This window comes from Puma concolor, chromosome D1 (assembly GCF_028749965.1).
Source record: "Puma concolor isolate L17-30 chromosome D1, mPumCon1.1.hap2, whole genome shotgun sequence".
Taxonomy (NCBI): domain Eukaryota; kingdom Metazoa; phylum Chordata; class Mammalia; order Carnivora; family Felidae; genus Puma; species Puma concolor.
Genome location: NC_141676.1, coordinates 107,330,333 through 107,339,566, shown reverse-complemented (window position 1 = coordinate 107,339,566; position 9,234 = coordinate 107,330,333). Strand labels below are relative to the sequence as shown.

The 9,234-nt window shown below is 40.0% G+C and overlaps 1 long non-coding RNA gene across 1 annotated transcript in view; it reads left to right on the top strand.

Moving 5' to 3' along the window:
- The first annotated feature begins 3,640 nt into the window (after positions 1 to 3,640).
- Positions 3,641 to 9,234, top strand: part of LOC147576978 (uncharacterized) — an 8,090-nt gene continuing 2,496 nt past the window's right edge. Inside the window, exons 1-2 of the long non-coding RNA XR_015241367.1 lie at positions 3,641 to 3,823; positions 5,512 to 5,699. This is a non-coding gene — a long non-coding RNA (uncharacterized LOC147576978). The remainder of the gene's footprint in view (positions 3,824 to 5,511; positions 5,700 to 9,234) is intronic.

Here is a 9,234-nt window from a genome sequence, read left to right as displayed (position 1 = left end):
AATGCATATTTTAAAAGGTATTAAAAGAAAATTCAGTGAGCTCAGATATATCTTTAAACTATAGGTCAAATGTAATTCTCAACCAGGAGTGATTTTATTCCCTAGAGGATACTTGGAAATGTATAGAGACATTTTTGGTGTCACAACTGGGTGAGGGAGAGCTATTAGTATCTAATGGATAGAGGGCAGGTTTGGCCCTAACCATCCTGCGACGAATCAAACAGCCTCCCCCAACAAAGAATTATCCAGTCAAAAATGTCCATAGTGCCAGGGTTGAGAAACCTGAATTAAATATGGCATGGAAAACAGCCCCACAAAAAAAGCTATAGGCCCAGATAATTTCATTGGTAAATTGTATCAAACATTTCAGGAAACGATGAATACCAATCTTACACAAACTACTGTAGAATACGGAAAACAAACAAACAAACAGTTCCCCATTCATGTTATGAGGCTAGCATAACCTGTTATTAAAACCTGATAAAGACAGGACATATATACAGGTGAAAATTTTTTTACCAAAGAAGTTACATCGTGGCCTAGTGAGATTTATTCCAAGAATACAAGGTTAGTTTAAATTCCAAAGAAACCTATTGATGTAATTCACCATATTGACAGAAAGAAGAAGAAAAACTGCATGATTATCTCAATGGATCAGAAAAAGTCATATGACAAATTCAGCATCATTGTGACTTTTTTTAACTCAGCAAATTAGAAATAAAAAGGTATCTCCTCAATCTTATAAAGGGCATCCATTAAAAACCTACAATTAATATTATACATAATGGTAAATATTGGTTTCTCTCTAAGATCGGGAATAAGGCAAGTATGCTGCCTCTCTCCACTTCTATTCAGCATTTACTAGAGGTCCTAACCCATGTGATAAAACAAGAAACGAAAATAACCCAAACAGACTGGAGAGAAAGAACTCTGTTCACACATGAATGTCTATGTATAAAATCCTAAGAAGCCTATGAAAAATAGCGACTATAATCAATAAATAAGTTTAGCAAGATTGTGGGGTACAAGGTCAATCCACAAATGTTAGTTGTATTTGTATATACTAGCAGCAATTAGAGAATGAAATTTTTAAATATAATTTCTTTTATGATAACATAAAAAATGAAATACCTAGGAATAAATTTTGAAAACATGTATAGGATTTGTACATTAAAAACTACAAAACCTTGGTAAGAAAAATTTTTAAAGAACTGAATATATGGAGAGATACACCACATGCATGTATTGGAATATGCAATGTTTCAATATGTGAATTACTGAAAATTGATCTACAAATTTATTAAGATCCAATCATAATCTCACCAGGCTTTTTGGGGGGGTGGTGGGGGGAGTAGGAATTGACAAGCTGATTCTAAAATTTACATGGAAATGAAAAGGACCTATAATATTCAAAGCAATCTTGAAAAAAAGGAGAACAAAATTGGAGAACTTGCATATTTGATTTAAGTTTCACTACAAAGCCATAATAATTAAGACAGTATAGTACTAGCATAAGAATAGATAACTGTATCAATAGATCAGAAAAGAAAGTCCAGAAATAGAATTAGACTTACGTACTTATCTAATTTCAGCAAAAAACATCAGAAAAATCTGATGGAGAAGGGCAAGGCTTTTCAACAAAGGCTATTTCATACCCCACCAAAAAAATGGATATTAGGTTTCAACATAAAACATAAAACATAAAACTATCAAGCTTCTAGAAAAAAATAGGATAATATTTTCACAACTTGGTGGGGAGGGTAGGCAACAAAAATTTCTTAGGTAAGACACAGAAATAAATACCCATAAAAGAAACTACTGCCTCAAATTAAGATCTTATTCGCACCAAAAGATACTATGGGAAAAATGAATGCGCAAGCTGCAGCCTGGGAGAAATATTCACAAAATATATACGGGGCAAAGGAATTATATTCAGAATACATAAAGATCCTATAACTCAATAAAAAAGAAGACAAATTGCCTTATTGAAAAATGGGCAAAATATCTGAACAGACATTTCACAAAGGAAGATAAATGAACAATAAATATGTGTAGGACAGTATCCAACATCATTAGTCATCAAAGAAATGCAAACTGAGATACACCAAACATTGGCAAGGATGTGGAATAAAATGGCACAACCACTTTGGAAAAAGATCTGGCAGCTTTTTTATGAAACTAAATATATACCTACTATATGATACAGTAATTCACTCTTGGGTATTTACCTGAGATAAATAAAAACCTATGTGTACCCACACAGACATAGGCAAAGTAAAGCAACTCGTACAGGACTGTTTTTAGCAACCGCATTCGGAATAGCCCAAAACTGGCAACAGCCCGGGTGTCAGTCAATAGGAAAATGGGTAAACCGACTGTGATGTGTTCTTGCCATGGAACAGTGCTCGGCAGTTCAAAGAAACTATACGTTCAACAATGGGGGTAAGCATGAACAGCATTATACTGAGTGACAGGAGAGTTACACGAGGGAGTGTATACAGTATGATCCGATTCATGTTAATTCTCCAACAGGCAACACTGATCTATGAGGAAAAATAATTGGTGGTTGCCTCCGTGGAGTTGGCAGTGGAGACTGCCTAGGTAAGGGCATGAGGGGATTTGGGAGTGATGGTAACGTTTTGGATCTTGATAGAGATTCGAGTTACACAGGTGTACTCGTTGAATTCTTACATTTCGTTTTACGTAAATTTGCCCTCCCAATAAGAAATAAGAGCCCTAATCTCAGTTGGGTTTTTTGTCTCATCTCATTTTTAACATACGCGTCCTAAAGTACTTAGAGGTGAGTGCACTGATGTCCACGACTTAGTTTGAGATACATCTAAATACAAAATCGATTAATGGAGCAAAAGATGCATTAGATCAGTTTATAATAAACTAGAGAGAAATGCTCATTGTAGCTCTGGGGTTGGGGGTGAGCATATGGGCATTCACTGTATGTTTTTTTTAAATTTTGGTGCCTGTTTGAAAATTCTTATGATGAAATGCAGGGAAAAAAAGTAACGGTGATGGGAAATATCAGAACTCTTCCTGGTAGCCTCAGGGCAAAGGTATGTGCGCTTCTCCTGTTTCTTTCCAGCCCACCGGCCCACCTGTTGCCATGAATGGGTTCTTCTAAACACAGGCGTCTAATAAACCCACATCGTTACGTTGAACTTGCCCAAAAGAATATACAGTGTTTTCAGTAAGTCTGCGCGTACCTTCTAATTTTAATAGTGGTTGCCAGTATGATCAGGTTTATGATAAGTACATCATTTAAGTATGTGAAAGGTACCCTTATTTCAGACGTAAAGCTGGTGACACACAACTGCTATATACAGCAGTTTGTGTAATAAATGAAACTCTTAACTATATTTATATAATAAGCAAGCTATAAAAAATATAATTATTTTGCAGCCAGGTGATTCTGTTTTACTATCAGCTATAAGAAAGGTAGTTTGCCTTTAAATTTTGTTCCGGAAGTGTTTCTACCATACCTGTGGGCTGGTTTTAAAGTTTCAGTACAAGATGCCAGAAGATCTTCTTTTCTACTCAGGAGGAACTAACATTCATGCAAGGTTTATGATAGCTACGTCAGACGTTCCCACGGGCACTTTAATTCTACTCTGACATATATCATACCCATTCAAACCTAGTTTCGTCTGCTCTAAGCTGTTCTCCTTTTCACCAGGTACCTCTGCGGCAGATGGGGTAACAATGGCTTTTGATGTGAGAAAGAGTCTGTTATTCCATTTCAAAGGTGCAGGTAAACAGATCTTGTACAGGGGATACAGCAGCAAACGCATAGCGTCTGAACTCTCCCCAGGTGAGTTGGCGCTGAGTCACTGCAATGACTCAGCTCAAAAGCCTTCTTGTCTTCAAGTTCATAGACCAGAGTCACTGTTCCCCCGGGGGGGGGGGGGGGGGGTCAATAGGGCCGAATGCCGCAACTCCAAAAAAATATTTATCCTGACTTACTTCCTGAGGCAGAAAGACAGAAATTCAGGTCTGCAAAGGCATTTAGGCGTTCTCGATGCATCTTTACCCCAAAGCCCTTGCACTCTTTATTGGCTTATGCAGAAAGGATTATGCTTTTTCTGTTTAGTAAGATGGTGTGTAGATTTCTGTTTAAAACGGAGAAAGTAGATCTGTAAGTCTAAGAGATTTGGAAAAACAAAAGAGGATCCCCTTCAGAATAAAGAGAAATACCTGTTTCAAATTATCTCATAAAAACTTCATACCGACTACATCATTCCTTCCTCTGAAGGGCATTTTTTTTAATTTAGTTTATTTTTGAGAGAGACAGAGACAGAGACAGAGCAAGGGAGAGGCAGAGAGAGTGGGAGACACAGAATCTGAAGCAGGTTCCAGGCCCTGAGCTGTCAGCACAGAGCCCTACTCAGGCCTCCCAAGTCACCAGCTATCAGATCATGACCTGAGCCGAACGAAGTAGGACGCTTAACCGACTGAGCCACCCAGGCGCCCCAGAAAGGCATTTTTAAATCAAATCTACAGAACAGGGTACTCTCATGAATAATTTGCCAGAACTGAATTCTGTGTTGAAATTTACCAAAGTGTTTAACCCATTTAATTTCAGCCCCTTAGATATTCTGATTTATGTTAACGATGTCAGGAAACAAAAAAGAAAGGCGAGGAATTCTAGATTTAGGAAATGTGCCAGCACCTTGGCTGAACATGGTAGCTGCTCACTACGATATTGTGATTTTTAAGAAATAGAAATTTGGTCTTCATCCTGTTCCTAGCACACTGCTCCTAAAACCCTTGGAATTTCCTAAGTGACCAGGGGGATAAAGACGTTTTGTTAATGAAGCGGTTTAGGATAGCCCCTGGGTAACCTGAGGAGGGGCTGGTTGCCAGAGAAACCAACCTGCCAACCGAGGCTAGATAGTCCTGAGAGGGAAGAGGGGCCAGAGGTTGATTGAACTGATCGCCAGGACGGATGATTTAAGTCAATCAGTGACCGTGTAATGAGCCTCCATAAAAACCCAAAAGGGTGGGGTCCAGAGAGCTCCTGGGTTGGTGAACACTTGGAGATTTGGAGAGAAGGGTGCGTGGGAGAGAGCAGGGGAGCATCGCTCCCTTTCTCCCATCCTTTGCCCCGGGCACCCCCCCCCCCCCACTGGCCTGGCCCTTAAGTAAAATGCTTCTCTGACGTCTGTGAGCCACTCTAGCAAGTTAATGGAAACTGAGGAGGAGGTCATTGGAACCCCCAATCTATAATCAGGGGGGTGCGGTCTCGTGGGACTGAGTCCGTCACCTGTGGGATCCGAGCTATTTCCAGGTGATGGTGTCAGACGTGAGTAACAGAACTGGACTCCCTAAAGCACCTGTTAAATGGGTGGCTAACATATCAAAAGGAATGCAAAAAAGGAGCATAATGAAGACAGAGCTACCATCATCACTTCCCTCGATTTGGAAAGCACCCAAGCATAAGTGTGCATGGAGCGCTTTGGAGCTAACAATCTACTAATTCTCAAAATTCCTCACCCTCAGAAATGGGCAAATGATACTCCCCTCGACAGAGGAAAACAACCCAGGCACACAGGTGGCGTGGCAGACTCAGAATCTCAACAGCAACTTTGAAAATCACAACACCTGAGAAACCGCCTCTGGGGACACACCCGTTGGCTACAGGTCCATTGAAGGACAAACTTTCAGAGAGACCACAAAAGTACGAAAAGGTAAGACTTCTGGCTACAGTCTGTGTAATCCATTAAATATATTTTGTTTTGTAAATCTACATCCATTCAGTTTTCTATCTGTATTGTGTGTATACCGCAGGTCCAAATGATATTACCTCGCTTAGTAGCAAAACGGGAGGGTTTGGATATTGGCACATAGATAATTAGCACCGTGAGAGCATATAGGACTTGGAGGGGGACACCACTAACCATCAAGATTCTAGATCTCAAGGTCAAACAGCCACCAGCCGGCTGACCTAAAATGGTGCCCTTCTCCCTGCACATCCATTCTGGATTCAGTGCTGACCAGGAGATTCTCCCAATATGTAGACCCCTGAGTGATTGCAATCTGAGGTAGTCCACGTGGGAACATTCCAACCAACCACACGTCTTCATCCGTATCTTCTTCTTCACCCATCTTTACACACAGGGCAAACAGTAATACTTGCTGGATGAATTGAGGTGAACATGTGAACTTGGATAAGTTACTTAACCTCTTTAAGTGTTTCTTCTCCCTATAAACAGGAGTCAAAATGGTGCCTTCCTTAGTTGCTTTTTGTGAGGATTAAATGAGATAGTGGCAACACCTTTACTAGTAAACGTGAGATACGTAAAGCACCTGGGTTTATACTTACCCCTCATTTCACGCCGTTAATAACCTTCCATTTGCTCCGCTAACTCTGAGTGGCTTGTAATAAGGGCTATGCCTGACTTTTTAAATTCCGCAACAAGTAGCCCAGTACCCGGCACATACATGTTGTTTATTGCATGTGGCATATGAGGCAAGAGTCTCCAGTCTCATTTATCAGAAGTTAGTTACAACCTCTCTGGAGCCCTCCTGAGTCACTGTAGACACCACCAGCTTGTTTCACAGAAATAGATAGAATTTTAAGACCGCAACTAAAGACATTAGTCATGGCTCAGTTACACCCTATCATTGGGATAAGCAGATTTTTCAGCCCTGCAGGGGTCATTCTAGTGCCAAGGTTCTTCAGGCCACAGCCAGCTTCCCTCGGGGGGGTCCCCATGGGGGGGGGGCGGCTTTAGTGACAACTCCAGCAAGCAAGAATCTTTAATCCAAGCTCCAAAGTGGGGTGTGTATATCCTAGGTATCACAAGAGACAAACCATTGGGGTATAGAAAGAAACTACTCATTTATGAGAAAAAAAGAAATGAAATCTACTTGGATTGAATATGTGAACTAAGGGGACCAGTGAATTGTTACCTCAGCATGGACTAAGGCTGGTGCCCAAACTGTGTGACACGTGGGTCTGAAAGTGTCCCCAGAGAGACGAGGACGTCCTGTATGGGAGAAAGGTTGATGGTGGTGCCTTTGCTCAGTTCATTCACTTCCATCAAATTGCAACATAGTGAGTTTTACAGGATGATCATCTGTGTGATTAACCTTACGGACACAGCACCTCGCAGTGACGCAAGCTTTATAGTGGGATGGGACTCTTGCACCATGAAGAGAATCACTGATTATCTCCCGGCTAAAACTCCAAAGAACTGTCAGACTGAAACATGAATTATGGATATTTTTTACCTAAACTTGCTATTCTTTTTTGGTTGATAAGTTTACTGTGCAAAATATGTTACCTGCAGATTTTTTAATGTTTCATGTATTTTTGAGAGAGTGCAAGCAGGGGTGGGGCAGAGAGACAGGGGGACAGAGGATTCGCAGTGGGCTCTGGGCTGACAGTTGTGAGCCCGACTTGGGGCTTGAACTCATGAACCAGGAGATCGTGACCTGAGCCGAAGTCGGACGTTCAACCAACCAAGTCACCCAGGCGCCTCAGATATTTTTTAAGTAACGAACATAATTTACATTTAACCAGCCCATCAAAACAAAGATGACATTTTAATGATGCTTTTATAAGCTCATGCAATGGGGAAAACATTTAGAAAGTGGAAGTTTAGTAGATGTTGAGGAATATATCCATCATCATGGGCTATTGTTGCTGACAATTATGATTTAGGTGTGTGTCACCTATGAAAACTGTCTTCATACTTTTTTTTTTAAGTAGAAGCAGAATGTTTTAGCTTGTTTAAGAATTTTCCAGGGGCGCCTGGGTGGCGCAGTCGGTTAAGCGTCCGACTTCAGCCAGGTCACGATCTCGCGGTCCGTGAGTTCGAGCCCCGCGTCGGGCTCTGGGCTGATGGCTCAGAGCCTGGAGCCTGCTTCCGATTCTGTGTTTCCCTCTCTCTCTGCCCCTCCCCCGTTCATGCTCTGTCTCTCTCTGTCCCAAAAATAAATAAACGTTGAAAAAAAAATTTTTTTAAAGAATTTTCCAGATAAAGATTTTGAGTGTTTTTAACTCAGTGTGTTGAAAATATAAAAAGGCAGCCCCCCTCAGTGAGTTTATAAGACTGATTGATGTCAGCTAGGATGGCAATTTACCAGCCAGATTTACAAATAAAGCTTTGCAAAATTGATGGAAGCAGTTATGAAATGATTTTTTAATTTGTTTAGCACAGCCAATGATTTACTATTTTTATTTGGATCTCAATATCTTGGTATGGTGTCTTTTTCAGCTATGACATCCATTCAAACCAAGTACCTAAACAATAGAACTTAGACCCAGATCTTCAACTTGGAGTATCACAAAGATTTTATTTTATTTTATTTTATTTTATTTTATTTTATTTTATTTTATTTTATTTTATTTTATTTTAAATTTATTAAGTTTATTTATTTATTTTGAGAGAGAGAGCACAAGCAGGAGAAGGGGCAGACAGAGAGAGAACGAATCCCAAGCAGGCTCCACACCACCAGCACAGAGCCTGACGCAGGTCTCGAACCCACAAACTGCAAGATCGTGACCTGAGCCGAAGTCGGACGCTTAACCGACTGAGCCACTCAGGCATCCCTGGAGAATCACAAAGATTTTAAAAATCAATTTAGATATATTCAATAATATTTCTCCTTCTAAACATTATTTATTATTATTTATTATTTATCAGTAACAAATAACTTTAATTATTAATAAAGTTAAAAGAATTTTATTATATTAATGACTGAAACAATGCTTTAAAATATTATGTTTTATATTTACTTCATCTTTTAAATTTCTCTTGTGACCCTTCTATAATGGATATTATGTTCATAGAGGAGTTCAGGGATACGATTTATAAATAACTAAATATACGTGTATAGGGATGGACACTCACACTGAAAAGAGATCACTGCACTAGCAAACTACTTCAAAGCAGAAATCTGTAATAACTCTTGATGCCTGCCTAGCCCAGAGCTGCCACTGAATAACATATATTCAGTGAATGAATGGTCACGTTCGTCAATGTTGTCATGTCCTGTAGGACTGCCTTTTTTAAAGCTGAATAACCATTGTATGTATAGGCCACATTTTCTTTATCCATCGAGGACATTATGCTATGTGGAAAAAGTCAGTCACAGAAGCACAAACACTGTACAAGTCCATGTCCACGAGTGTTTTGCCAAAATAGTTAAACGCATAGAAGCAAAGAATGGAATGGTGGTTGCCAGGGGCTAGGCCGAGGGGGAAGAGGGAGTTGC